The 15,687-nt window shown below is 43.6% G+C and overlaps 1 protein-coding gene across 3 annotated transcripts in view; it reads left to right on the top strand.

The window, feature by feature from the left end:
* Nucleotides 1-15,687, top strand: part of LOC126298395 (ligand of Numb protein X 2-like) — a 524,161-nt gene that overhangs the window by 34,157 nt on the left and 474,317 nt on the right. The window contains exon 2 of one of the 3 annotated variants that reach the window (XM_049989703.1): nt 14,878-14,949. The exons of the other annotated variants lie outside the window; for them this stretch is intronic. The gene's annotated coding sequence lies outside the window, so the exon portion shown is untranslated. The remainder of the gene's footprint in view (nt 1-14,877; nt 14,950-15,687) is intronic. 3 annotated transcript variants of the gene reach the window in all.

Here is a 15,687-nt window from a genome sequence, read left to right on the forward strand (position 1 = left end):
TTCAGATCGCGCATGGAAATGCTGAGCGGGCCTAGTTTATATTTGCTGCCAGAGTCAGTAATGTTAAGGCTCATAATTTTTTTTTCCTCACTTTTTTGAAGCACAGACGGAAAATCGGAAGAATTACATATCTAAAAGTTCATGACATATTTCGGAATCCACCGCCACCTGTTGCAGATGGACAAATTACTTGGATCTCAGCACAGATTTTGTACAGGTCGAGATACACATAGCAGGCATCTGGAACTGCCATTTAAACCCGGCAAAAGTGGTCGACATATCATGAATGTAATGAAGTGCGGTACGCCGGCCGGTTTGGCAGGGGTTTTAGGCGCTACAGTCGGGAACCGCGGGACTGCTACGGTCGCAGGTTCGAATCCTGCCTCGGGCATGGATGTGTGTGATGTTCTTAGGTTAGTTAGGTTTAAGTAGTTCTAAGCTCTAGGGGACTGATGACCTCAGAAGATAAGTCCCATAGTACTCAGAGCCATTTTTGAAGTGCGGTATAGTAGCCACCTGCGCATGTTTCTATCGACAGGGCGCTGACGCGAAGGTCAAAACTGCCCAATGTCCTAATTACAGAGCGCGTTACTAAATACCACCAACCACGGACCGCATATCGGCCTCGTTTGATCTCGCGGCCCCCAAACAAAGCATCAGGTGGCGGCATTTTGTTGATTGAGAAATTCCAGACTCGCTTTCTGTCTGTCTTTCTCAAGAGGCCACACTCTATTTGTGTGAACCAACGTCTTGAACCATGCAGACAGTGTTTGCATTTCTCCTAAGAATACGGTGTTCCTATTAGGTAGTGCGGGAGATAAAGGGAGAGCTGACGCAATTTCGATATTAATAATAGAATGAATTAATCCAGTTGCACTATCCTATTAAATGAATTATTTATCAATTTACAGGAGTCAAATAGATCACTTAAAACACACGCTTCCACCCTACGATGATCCTTATTCTAATAAAACATGTTTTCAACATTTGAGTATCACACGCAAACATTATGCAAATCAAGTAATGAAATTTCCACCACAAATAAGTCGTAGTGCTAAATATATCTCCAATCTTGTATGCACCGACATTTGAGAGCACAAACACCCCACCTCCACCACAACGTTTTCCCTACACACATCTGGTGAAAAAAAAGAAAAATCCTACCGATCACACAACATAGAGATCGCGAGTCGCGCGCCGTCCTCCGTCTACAAGGTAGCCCTCTCTGCAGCGGCCAGGAGAGAAACCAGCACATGCATAGGGTATACCTGTCCCTACCAAATGCATGCGTCCTCGCAGCACAGCTATCGGAAAACGAAATGCAGATTTCTCCCTTTTATACAGAAATCGGGGCATAAACGCTTTTTTCACATTGCCAAAGTATTGTTACTTGTTGTGAAAATCCTGTAACAGTATGGCATAGGCTACGTTTACTCTTAAGTATTCTTTCATCACGTAGGGAAAAATCTGTTCCAATCAGCTTAATATCAGTTACGTCCTGCATCACAGGACTAGAATATTAACCTCATTTTTGGCTGATGACAGAGTGCTAAGATGTACCTGTGTCACAGAATGCCTCCTAACTTTCGAACTCCCTTAGATAACCAGATGCGTCGCCACATAACGAAATCTCTTAAGGTAACAGCACAGAGAAGTTGTAAATAACAGATTTATGCTGCGTATCCCTTCATGAATTCGGCAATACATCAGATTTTATTACGATGGGCGTCTGCCCCGGTTTAGGTGGAAGACTGAAATTTCGTTAAAAGATATTGCCGCAGCGAAAAATGCTTGTTTACTGCTCCCACTCCCGAATCATATTGATAGTACCCTAGCCATCGCTTCCACCCACCAGCCGGCGCATCAATGATATCACTTCGCTGTCTTCCCGAACACAAGTGGTCGCACTTTAGCAGAGCAATCTTTGTTTGTGGTAAAGAGTACCGTCACTCTTTGCTTGCTTGTATTTCCTCCAAATCATGGGCAGCCTTTGTACAACAATAAGTTAAAGGAAGGTCCTGTTTGGCTGTGTTGTAAATATCTTTCAGAGTGTGACTTCAAGCTGTTCCGACCGATATATTGTAAGTAGTCTTCACGGGTTTGCGCTGGGTGACGTTGTGCAGGTTCCACAGTATTTACTCGGAGCAACTGCCCGACGTCTTCAGGTGGTTGAACCTTGCTGGCGGCTACGTACTACTGACGGTATCTGCACGTCGACGCCGCTGTATACAGAATACGCACGCGAAGAATGCGCAGGCGCAGAAATCAAGCACGCGCAATGACTTGCAGATAGATGGCGCGTACTCAAACGACCTCTGCCGAAAATCGCAGAGCGGCCTCTTGCGCGTGCGCTGTACGCTATGTGTATTAACAGTGCGGCCAGACGTCACCCACTAAAAAACCATACCAGACCAAAGTTATGACGGGTCTGTTATCGAAAAATCTTGACTTTTCTCGTCGTGATGTAATAGCAGCCAGTGCAGGGTGCCAGGCAATGCTCAAATGAAATTCCACATCCCTACACCTACACCTAAGTGATTAGTTTACTATTCACAATAAAGTGCCTGGCAGAGGGTTCAATGAACCACCTTCATTCTGGAAACATCCCCCAGGCTGTGACTACGCCATGTCTCCGCAATATCCTTTCTTTCAGGAGTGTTAGTTCTGCAAGGTTCGCAGGAGAGCTTCTGTAAAATTTCAAGGTAGGAGACGAGATGCTGGCAGAAGTAAAATTGTGAGGACGGGGCGTGAGTCGTGCTTGGGTACCTCAGTTGGTAGAGCACTTGCCCGCGAAACGCAAAGGTCCCGAGTTCGAGTCTCGGTCCGGCACACAGTTTTAATGTGTAAGGAAGTTTCATATCAGCGCACACTCCGCTGCAGAGTGAAAATCTCATTCTGTGAACCACCTTCAAGCTGTCTTTCTACCGTTCCACTCTCGAACGGTACGAGGGGAAAAACGAGCACTTAGATTTCTCTGTGCGAGACCTGATTTGTCTTATTTTATCGTGATGATCATTTCTCCCTATGTAGGTGGGTGCCAACAATGTTTTCGCAATTGGAGGAGAAAACTGGTGATTGAAATTTCATGAGAAGATCCCGTCGCAACGAAAAGCGCCTTTGTTTTAATGATTGCCACTCCAATTCACGAATCATGTCTGTGACACTATCTCCCCTATTTCGCGATAATACAAAACGAGCTGCCCTTCTTTGTACTTTTTCGATGTCATCCGTTATTCCCACCTGATGCGGATCCCGCACCCCACAGCAATACTCCAGAATAGGGCGGACAAGCGTGGTGTAAGCGGTCTTTTTAGTATACCTGTTGCACCTTCTAAGTGTTCTGCCAATGAATCGCAGTCTTTGGTTTGCTCTACCCACAATATTATGTATGTGATCGTTCCAATTTAGGTTATTTGTAATTGTAATCCCCAAGTATTTTAATTGTAATCCCCAAGTATTTAGTTGAATTTACGACCTTCAGATTTGTGTGACTTAAAGCGTAATCGAAATTTAGCTGATTTCTTTTAGTACTCATGTGAATAACTTCACACTTTTCCTTATTTAGGGTCAATTGCCACTTTTCGCACCATACAGATATCTTATCTAAATCATTTTGCAAGTCGTTTTGATCATCTGTTGACTTTACAAGACGGTAAATGACAGAATCATCTGCAATCAATCTATGACGGCTACTCAGATTTTCTCCTATGTCGTTAATATTGATCAGGAACAAGAGAGGGCCTAGTGTTGATGAGATTTCCAGGTGTACGGGTATGTATTGCTTCATTGATGACGCAATACCAGAAAGATGATGCCAGGGATAAGACTTCCATATTTTCATGTCATGCCCTGTACTTAGACAGTGTTCAGCAATTGCCGACTTCTCCGGTTGGTGTGGGCTTGAAAGACTCTGATGATCATCTCAGCGTTATTGTACTGTGCGACATGTGTGACCTATATACAGGGTGTTACGAAAAGGTACGGCCAAACCTTCAGGAAACATTCGTCACACACAAATAAAGAAAAGATGTTATGTGGACATGTGTCCGGAAACGCTTAATTTCCACGTTAGAGCTCATTCTAGTTTCGTTAGTATGTTCTTCCACCTACGCTCAATGGGGCACGTTATCATGATTTCATACGGGATACTCTACCTGTGCTTCTAGAACATGTGCCTTTACAAGTACGACACAACATGTGGTTCATGCATGATGGAGCTCCTGCTCATTTCAGTCGAAGTGTTCGTACGCTTCTCAACAAAAGATTCGGTGACCGATGGATTGTTAAAGGCGGACCAATTCCATGGCTTCCACGCTCTCCTGACCTCAACCCTCTTGACTTTCATTTATGGGGGCATTTGAAAGCTCTTGTCTACGAAACCCTAGTACCAAATGTAAGAGACTCTTCGTGCTCGTATTGTGGACGGCTGTGATACAATACGTCATTCTCCAGGGCTGCATCAGCGCATCAGGGATTCCATGCGACGCAGGGTGGATGCATGTATCCTCGCTAACGGATGACATTTTGGACATTTCCTGTAACAAAGTGTTTGAAGTCACACTGGTACGTTCTGTTGCAGTGTGTTTCCATTCCATGCTCGTTTTTCCCTCGTACCGTTCGAGAGTGGAACGGTAGAGAGACAGCTTGAAGATGGTTCACAGAATGAGATTTTCACTGTGCAGCGGAGTGTGCGCTGATGTGAAACTTCCTGGCAGATTAAAACTGTGTGCCGGACCGAGACTCGAACTCGGGACCTTTGCCTTTCGCTGGCAAGTGCTCTACCAACTGAGCTACCCAAGCACGACTCACGCCCCGTCCTCACAGTTTTACTTCTGCCAGCATCACCCGACTTAATTCAACTACATTCCATTATCCTCGTTTTGCTTTTGTTGATGTTCATCTTATATCCTCCTTTCAAGACAGTGTCCATTCCGTTCAACTGCTCTTCCAAGTCCTTTGCTGTCTCTGACAGAATTACAATGTCATCGGCGAACCTCAAAGTTTTTATTTCTTCTCCATGGATTTTTATACCTACTCCGAATTTTTGTTTCCTTTACTGCTTGCTCAATATACAGATTGAATAACATCGGGGATAGGCTACAACCCTGTCTCACTCCCTTCCCAACCGCTGCCTCCCCTTTCATGCCCCTCGACTCTTACAACTGCCATCTGGTTTCCGTACAAATTGTAAATAGCCTTTCGCTCCCTCTATTTTACCGCCTTCCGGAGTGGCCGTGCGGTTCTGGGCGCTACAGTCTGGAGCCGCATGACCGCTACGGTCGCAGGTTCGAATCCTGCCTCGGACATGGATGTGTGTGATGTCCTTAGGTTAGTTAGGTTTAAGTAGTTGTAAGTTCTGGGGGACTGATGACCACAGCAGTTAAGTCGTATAGTGCTCAGAGCCATTTGAACCTCTATTTTACCCCTGCCACCTTCAGAATTTGAAAGAGAGTATTCCAGTCAATATTTTCAAAAACTCTCTCTAAGTCTACAAATGGTAGAAACGCAGATTTGCCTTTCCTTAATCTATTTTCTAAGATAAGTCGTAGGGTCAGTATTGCGTCAAGTGTTCCAACATTTCTACGGAATCCAAACTGATCTTCCCCGAGGGCGGCTTCTACCAGTTTTTCCATTCGTCTGTAAAAAAATCGTGTTAGTATTTTGCAGCTGTGACTCATTAAACTGATAGTTCGGTAATTTTCACATCTGTCAACACCTGCTTTCTTTGGGATTGGAATTATTATATTCTTCTTGATGTTTGAGGGTGTTTTGCCTGTCTCATACATCTTGCTCACAGGATGGTAGAGTTTTGTCAGGACTGGCTCTCCCAAGGCCGTCAGTAGTTCCAATGGAATGTTGTCTACTCCCGGGGCCTTGTTACAGACTCGAAATTTAATCGACAGGAAGAAGATGTTGTGATATGCAAATGATTAGCTTTTCAGAGCATTCACACAAGGTTGGCGCCGCTGGCGACACCAACAACATGATGACGTGAGGAAAGTTTCCAACCGATTTTTCATACACAAACAGCTGTTGACACGCGTTACCTGGTGAAACGTTGTTGTGATGCCTCGTGTAAGGAGCAGAAGTGCGTACCATGACGTTTCCGACTTTGATAAAGGTCGGATTGTAGCCCATCGCGATTGTGGTTTAGCGTATCGTGACATTGCTGCTCGCATTGGCCGAGATGCAATGACTGTTAGCAGACTATGGAATCGGTGGGTTCAGGAGGGTAATACGGAACGCCGTGCTGGCTCCCAACGGCATCGTATCACAAGCAGTCGAGATGACAGGCATCCTACCCGCATGGCTGTAACGGATCGTGCAGCCACGTCTCAATCCCTGAGTCAACAGATTGGGGCGTTTGCAAGACAACAACTATCTGCACGAACAGTTCGACGTTTGCAGCAGCATGGACTATCAGATCGGAGACCACGGCTGCGGTTACCCTTGACGCTGCATCACAGACAGGAGCTCCTGCGATGGCGTACCCAATGACGAACTTGGCTGCACGAATGGCACAACGTAATTTTTTTAGGATGTATACAGGTTCTGTGTACAGCATCATGATGGTAGCATCCGTGTTTGGCGACATCGCGGTGGATGCACATTGGAAGCGTGTATTCGTCATCGCCATTGCGTATCACCCGGCGTGATGGTATGGGGTGCCATTGGTTACACGTCTCTGTCACCTCTTGTTCGCATTGACGGCACTTTGAACAGTGGACGTTACATTTCAGATGTGTTACGACCCGTGGCTCTACCCTGCATTCGATCCCTGCGAAACTCTACATTTCAGCAGGATAATGCACGACTGCACGTTGCAAGTCCTGTACGGGCCTTTCTGGATGCAGAAAATGTTCGACTGCTTCCCTGGCCAGCACATTCTCCAGATCTCTCACCAATTCAAAACGTCTGGTCAATGGTGGCCGAGCAACTGGCTCGTCACAATACGCCACAATGAACTGTGGTATTGTGTTGAAGCTGCATGGGCAGTTGTACCTGTGCACGCCATCCAAGCTCTTGTTGACTCAATGCGCAGGCGTATAAAGGCCATTATTACGGCCAGAGGTGGTTGTTCTGGGTACTGATTTCTCAGGATCTGTGAACCCAAATTGCGTGAAAATGCAATCACATGTCAGTTCTAGTATGATTTGTTTGTTCAATGAGTACTCGTTTATCATCTGCTTTTCTTCTTGGTGTAGCAGTTTTAATGGCCAGTAGTGTAAATAACATAGGAGCACGTACTAAATATCTGATTTCACTATTAGAACCTCCCGTAGGCAAGTGCGACCATCATATTCGAAACTCTCAGGATTTCATAGGTCACTTGAAAACTCTTACATTGCGGTCGTCAGATCTCTTAGTAAGATTTGATGTTGTCTATTTACAAATGTCGCTTGTTGGACTCTTTAGAATTCATTAGCAAAAAGTTTGTGGAGGACATAGTGGCATTATTCAAACATACGCTTCTTTCAACACACTTCCGATTTCATGACCAATATTTTGAACAAGTGGACGGTGTCGCCATGGGAAGCCCTCTGTCTCCTGTAGTGGCCAATTATTTTATGGAGGACTTTGAAGAAAAAGCACTCAGTCAGCCACTCTCAAACACTCTTATTGTCTGCGGTATGTGGATAATACATTTGTGGTGTGGCCTCATGGACTTGATACTCTATATACGGTTCTTCAGAATTCAAATTCACTTCATCCGAATATAAACTTCGCAGTGGAAGTGGAAACAGATGGTACTTTACCTTTTTTTGTGTGTTTTGGTAAGATGAAAAGCAGATGTAACCTTGTGATTCAGCGTCTACGGCAAGCAAACGCGCCTAGGGCGTTTGAGTATGGCACCATCTATCTGCAAATCATTGCACATGCGTGATTTCCGCGCCTGCACATACTTCGCTCGCGCGTTCTGTATACGTGCGGATACCGTCAGTCGTACCTAGCCACCAGCAAGCTTCGACTACCTGAAGATGTCGGACAGCTGGTCCGACGAAATATTGTGGAATTTTCACAACGTTACCCGGCGTCAAGTCTTTCAGACTGTCATTTTGTGGTTAACTTTTAACTGTTTGCAGCATTCTGTAGTGACATTATGCGCGCAGTTGACCACCTCACGAACTCTGCGGGCAGTAATACCACATCTTATTTTGAACCGGATAACCACTCACAAGGATCACGAAAATATTAACATATAATCTCTTTGCGAATTTTAAAGCTTTTTATTTTAGTATTTTGCGTGAAATAGGCACATTGGCTGCATGTTTAAGACGCTTTGCAGTGCTCACTTTAGGTTCACTAGGATTCCTTTACACTTCTTCAGTTGTGTTTATCTTCTCCGGAATGGAAAGACACCATCTTTTGTTTTCTGATGAATTCATCATTTTTGCATGCACAGAAGTTGGAAACTACACTATAAAAATGAACTGCTCTGTTGTTCTGTTGGTGGATGCCAGTGAGTTGGCGAATTGTAAGACACAGCAAAATAGTGAGATGCACCCGTAGTGTTGATCATTTCCGTTACCTAATATGAATAACATCGAGTATAGAGTCATTCCAGAGCAAATCCTCGGCATAGGCCGGATCGATATCTACCGGGTGATCCAAAAGTCAGTATAAATTTGAAAAATTAATAAACCACGGAATAATGTAGATAGGGAGGTGAAAATTGACACACATGCTTGGAATGACACGGGGTTTTATTAGAACCAAAATGCAGGAAGGCCCTCCACCCCATATTGCTAGACGCGTGAAAGATCTCTTGCGCGCGTCGTTTGTGGTGGTGATCGTGTGCTCAGCCGCCACTTTCGTCATGCTTGGCTTCCCAGGTCCCCAGACCTCAGTCCGTGCGATTATTGGCTTTGGGGTTACCTAAAGTCGCAAGTGTATCGTGATCGACCGACCTCTAGGGAAGCTGAAAGACAACATCCGACGCCAATGTGTCACCATAACTCCGGACATGCTTTACAGTGCTGGTCACAACATTATTCCTCGACTACAGCTGTTGTTGAGGAATGACAGTGGACATATTGAGCATTTCCTGTAAAGAACATCATCTTTGCTTTGTCTTACCTTGTTATGCTAATTTTTGCTATTGTGATCAGATGAATCGCCATCTGTCGAACATTTTTTGAACGCTTGTGTTTTTTTGGTTCTAGTAAAACCCCATGTCTTTCCAAGCATGTGTGTCAATTTGTACCTCTGTATCTACATTATTCCGTGATTTATTCAGTTCTCAAATTTATACTGACTTTTTGATCACCCGGTACAATAGCAACATGCCTGACAACGCTTCCACTAGACTGACAGACCTGTTCTGAAGGCAGACTGAAGGTCGGTGAAGTCGGGTCCGTCCCGGCGCTGGCGACAAGGGCTGAAGAGGGTATATTTCGGAGTCGGCTACAATCACGTGGATTAAGCCGTCCTTACACCGGACGAGAGGGCTAACGTTGATGTGAACTGGACAGCCAACCCAACGAGAGAAGCGCTGTTAGCAACACGGGACGAGTCGGTTAACGTGATTTGCGCCCGCCGTTATCCGTTGTCGGGTTTCTTTGGCTCGCAAACCACACAAGTTCTTTACGAAAACGGACGCGCGTAAAATAACTGCGTTAACTCTGTTAGCGATGGTCGAAGAAGAGCGGAGAAACTCGCGAAGAAGATTCTGAAATCGTCGATGACGAACAGCGAATTGCTGGTAGAGGAACAGTACATAACGCTGCACAATGATCTGAGATACATACTATTAGAATTTATTCGTTAACTCTATTGAATTGTCATCCTGTTTTCGGTTTTAAATTGAATATATGTAGGGTATGGTGTCTAAGTCAGTTTGCGCATGCGATATGCATGTTCTCGAGGTTGCAACTGACTACAAACACTGTGAAATAACGTACTTCATCACATAGATCTCAAGGTCAAGGTTGTTTCCATATTTTCATTGGAATGGAAGAGGAGATCTTTTTCGAGCTGCTCACCATGATTGTTAAAGATATTTACCGGCGAGATACAAACGTGAACCAGTCTATAAACCCAGAGACAGATACGATATATTTGTTATAGAACTTTCATAGTAGCAAAAACTTCCAGGTGTAATTAGCGTTTTCTTTCAGATATCGACTGGCAGTCACGTTAAGTGTTTTGGCCAGTGGGGAAACGTTCTGTCTTTGGCCTTTCGAACAAGAATTACAACAAATACAATATTTGTAGTAAATAAATGAATAACAAAGACGTAGAATCTTTTAGGAAATAAAAGAGGAAAAACAGTTTGAAGGAGGTGGACGCGAACCCAGTACCTTTCTCTTCACAACTAAAGACGCTATCTGCTTTGGAACAGCTTCGAAATAGCAGCCAGACTTCCGTATATGGCATACACTTGCCTAAAGACTGTATCTACAAATGTCATTATTTGATGTTTAATATTCAAATTGTACCTACAATATGCGCTTTTGATAGATCATCGGTGTGTCTCGCACCATTGAAATCTTCATAGTACAAAAGTTGTAACACTAAAAGCACCAACTACTGGAAGCCGTTTCCTGTCATTTTATTATAAAAAATTGTAGCTAAGGCGACACGTTTTCGAGATATCCTTAATTTGATGATCTTTGAAACCGTATTTATTAATGATATGTACTGTGTGAGAAAGAAAACCACCCAAATAAGATGTTTAACGCCATGCAGTACGGCGGCTTCTGTGTTCTGCTTGTGTCGTAGAACGATGTGCGACAAAAATGACTGTGGAGCAGTAAAAATACTACAACGTCTATATGGAAAAGTCTTAGCGGGGTAACTTTGCATGCAAACTCGAAGAAGTGCAAAAAAGTAGAGGTGACAACGAATAAATCCGGTTTCACTTTATTTTACTTGACTCCAAAAATAGAAAAAAAGCATGTGAAATTTAGTGATGTACATAACTTAAAACTCGAAAATGAGGCGCTTAGGAGTATGTCACAACCGACCGATGTTATTTGAGTCTGGTGATCTTGGGAGCATGATGTATTTCCTTTGAATATAAAATTAAAGTGTTTAATTTTTAATACATTTTTGTAAGTTTGTTAAGAAAGCACCTAGGCATTTTAATGGATTTATATTAACTGCTTTTTGTCTTCGTTTCTGCAAACCTATCAATAGCGGGAGGGTAAATATGGACATCTCGCAGTGGTTCGGTACTGAGCCAAACTAAATAGTATGCAAGAGTGTCAATAAATAGCTATCTTCAAAACGCTTTACTTTTTTCTCTGCTTAAACGTAAAATATAACAGTATCTAACGTGGATAGATTTAATCACCATTTGAAATCATTCTTGCTTACTAAGAAATGAATCACGTAACGTTCCATGACGTGTAAGAAAGATATGAAATGTTACACAATCACAACTGTGACAGAGAGGAAATTTTCTTTCCCATATTTTACACAAAAATGAGTATAATAGTGAAGAAAATTAGCGTCACTACAAGTTTTTCAGCTGTACTGATGGGTTTCTTGAAACATTTGCACGTTTTTTTCTCGTATATCACTTTCTGTAAGTTGCGTACCATGTTGAAACTGATTATTTTAAATATCAAAGTCTGAATTTTGTATTATTTAGAAGATGGCCTGTTAGTCAAAATGTTATAACAACCCTCACAGTTACGTGCTACAAAAATACTCCTCTTCCTCCCCCTTCCCTGGTAACTGAGTGGTCAGCGCGACGGAATGTCATACCTAACGGCCCGGGTTCGATTCCTGGCTGGGTCGGAGATTTTCTCCGCTCAAGGACTGGGTGTTGTGTTGTCCTTATCATTATTTCATCCCCATCGACACGGAAGTCGCCGAAGTGACGTCAACTCGAAAGACTTGCACCAGGCGACCGGTCTACCTGACGGGAGGCCCTAGCCACACGGCATTTCCATTTCTCCTCCTCCTTTTTCCTCTTCCTCCTGATGAGAAGGCACAATAACATTAACGTGTAGTCCTCCTCTTGGAGTAAAATACCTATGTAGTTGAAAATGAAGTCCAATCCGACCGTGATTCTGCCCATCCCGTTGCCGACTGCCATTGCTGGTGGGGCCGCGCTTTGGAAAGCAGTATGGTCACCGTATACCTGAGCGCGAAAGGACGGGAATAGCCAGCCACAGTCACAGGTAACAGTCGCACCGTGGACAACGCACTTTAAGCAAATGGACGGCGAAGATTCAAGCTTTACCGCTTTACAGCTATGCTATACCAAGTCTGGTTAATGTTTCTGTGACCGTGATCTCAATTGACAGTTATCAGTATATTCGTTTGGTTGTTAATCGCTGTTTGTCCAAACGCCGAACACAGCCCTGCAACCAGGGACGTGCTAGATTGCCCCAAACTCGTGTGTCATCTCCTGCCTTTGTTCTACCCGACTGTCATGCAACAGACCACACTGGTTAAGAATCTGATAAATTCTCTATTCGCGGAAGCCGAGGACTCATTTACGTTGCCCTTTTCGGTCTAATTTAGGATGCATTACACTTGATGCTTTCCTATCATGAAGTATAAAATGCCCGAAAAAGCACTAGATAGTAGGAGGAAGGCTTTTCAGCCATCCCTCATTTGCGTTTTCATGACCCATCGCTCCAGGGTTGTGAGTGCGATAATTTTGCATGTCAGTGAACCCATTGCTGTGGAAGACGTTTAGGTATTCTAATTCCGTTAAGATTTCAAGTTTTGACAATCTCTAATTACTATTGTTTCGGGGGTACCTCTTCTATGACCTGATGTGTGGGTGTTGAGGTGCAGGCGAGTATGGTTTAGCTTACTATCACATTATCCCGCAGTACGACGCCCGCATTCCTCATATCTGACTCATCTGGCGTTTTGGACAAGTGAGGTGTCGGTTTGTAGCTTCTTGGACATTGAATAGATGACCACATCTTTTTTTTTTATTTTCTTCGTTCGCTTGCATTGCAGTAATAGATGAATTCGATTTCCGTCCCTTTTGACTCATGCAACTTCATTCAGGCATTCCCAGGGACTGAAATCGCATGCGACGTATTTTATCTCTAAATCCGATTTTTCATCTTCTTCATCGGTTTTAGCGTAGACGAAGAATTATTGTTTTCAATCATATATTTAAAGAAGAATTTATTGGAGTCTTCTTTAGTTATCCAGCCTAGCTTTTTGAATGATATTTAATATTTGTTTAATTATCTAATCCCATTGCACACAGTTGTTGACGAAGAAATCCCATTGTTTATCGAACGTCGCTTGCTAATTTCTTAGTTGTGATGAGGAATAGTGTCGCATATTTTACAGGGATAGTCGTCGTATCTGGATCCCACTCCATCTACTGCCAGGTCTGGGTTGTTACTTTGGAGTTTGGCGTTGTTATTTTCAGAGGGTGGCCGGATGCCCTTCCTGTCACCACCACGTACCTCCGGGACGGAAGTAGTGTACCCCAGCTGCCTGCATCTAGTGTAAATCGTGAAATAGTACGAACGTATTTCAAATGTCTGCGAGTCGTGTAACTGAGGCGGAACGTGGGGAACAGCCTGGTATTCACATAGGGGGCTGTGGAAAACCGCCTAAAAACCACATCCAGGCTGGCCGGCACACCGGCCCTTCGTCGTTAATCCGCCGGGCAGATTCGATCCGCGGCCGTCGGGCCTACCAGAGTCCAGGAAGCAGCGTATTAGTGCTCTCGGCTAACCTGGCGGTTCTTACACGGGACAGTATGGCTCGAAAATAGTAAAAAATAAGTCTTTTAAACATATGTTCGGAAACAAATACTTGTTGAGAGATGGGCCAGTCTTTCCTGTGGTAACTATATGTCTGTTGACATTATGGTTGTGCTGAATGTGACTGCCACTCATTCATACACATAGTTCACCTCAGAATCAATCACACCTAGCTCCACTTGAGTTTGCTTACATGCATGGCACACACGTGTGCTGTGGAACAGACCAATACATTTAAATTGTCTCCATGACCAGACATCTAATTGATTAAGGTCAGGCCATGCTAGAAGAAGACCACCTTGACCAGTACATCACGAATTAGGAGTTTGTGTTAGTACTGTCGTACGAGGCATAAAAAATGTGCTTTCCTCGTCTTGCGTAAACAAGATACGATATGTTTCTTGACGGGCAATGTTCTGCAGTAGCGCAGGAAAATTGTGGAGATACTGATGATTAAGAGAACTAGTTAATTTGTCCGCGAAAGTGTAAGGCGCGCGCGTGAGAACGCACACACTGATACCAAAGCTAAGCCTTGCTTCCATGATCGGTCCAGAATTTGGATCTGACCACAGGTGGTTACTGATGTTAATTTATTATACCAGTCTGTGTGTGTCACGTCTCAACCGTAAATAAAATACAAGCTGTGAACTGCGGATTTTTAGCATTAAATAGTAGAATGTATTGCACGCAGGAGCGTGGTTCATATCTAATCTACTCGACTGCTCGCCCACTTGGCGAGGTCTATCGCGATCCCTGGTTGTTGTCTGGAACAACCCACTATTCTTTACCCCGATGATACGCGGTCTTGATGTCGTTCGATGTGCATGACACGTGTCAGTGGATTAGCGGCTCTGACTAAACCATGGCAAAGTGGTGTATGTAGCCAATGTTAAAACAGCTACTTTTCTTCGTATTAGTGTTTATAGAACTTTTTCCCTATTTTTCCCACAGTGCCCCCTTTAAGATTATGGGACATTTCAAAAAATCCCTTATATAATGCGTGAATAAATGACAGTGAAGTATAATACATACTGTACTTTATTCGAAAATCATATGGAGTTGATATCAGTAATGCCTTGTTGGTGATGATGATGATGATGATGATTTAATCCGCGCGGCACACTTGAATCCGTTATTGCTATATGACTTTGAAAGTGTTCAAGCCTATTGTTCAACATTTCAGATTAGCTGCCCTTCCGCCAGGAGCCTTTGAAACTACTGGTTGCGCGTATCTACTACGAGCCACAAGTTACAGGTACAGTTTCTATTTTGTAGATGCACACAGAGTTGCTTTCCTTTCTTATTGTAACTATTTTGTGCGTTTTTTGAGTTGCTTTGTTTGAAAACAAAGAAACTATCAAAAACTAAAGGAATGTTGTTCATTTGTAAGCTATAAAAATACTAAGAAACGAGTAAGTGTCTAGAGCAATGTGCAGTATTAAGCGGGTATTACACGACGATCCACCGCGAACGGTACTGGTATAGCGCGACAGTCATCTAGCGGTAGAACGGGTGAAACTACGAAAATTAGCGCACACATTATCCGCGCGCCACATTAAAGCAGTTCTAAATTGCCCTTTTTTCATCTCATTTTGTTCGTTGTATCTGCTCGGGGCGGACGTCGTAAGATACCCGTTTCAGTTCGTCGTTGATCCATTAATTTTTTTTTAGAGGGCAGTTAATCCTCTGAACGAACACGCTGAGTTACCGTGCCGGCGAAAATCCGCGCATGGGCAGTAAGCAGCGGTAACTCGCGCATGCGCAGAAGGGTGTTTCACAGTGCTTTCTGCTTGTTGTTTGGTTATTGTTAGGCGGCTAGTGGCTAATTTCAGATTTTCGTGTTGTGATTTTTCGCGTTTGGGATCTTCCGTATTTGTTTTTCAGTAAGCAGGTTTCATAAATGCAGAAAAGCACCTTTTTTTTGTAGCACACTCTTTTATGCTAGCTGTTTGTGAAAGGATTTTTTCTGTTTATAGCTTCGTATTCTAGAAAT

The sequence above is a fragment of the Schistocerca gregaria genome, chromosome X, assembly GCF_023897955.1.
Source record: "Schistocerca gregaria isolate iqSchGreg1 chromosome X, iqSchGreg1.2, whole genome shotgun sequence".
Lineage (NCBI taxonomy): Eukaryota > Metazoa > Arthropoda > Insecta > Orthoptera > Acrididae > Schistocerca > Schistocerca gregaria.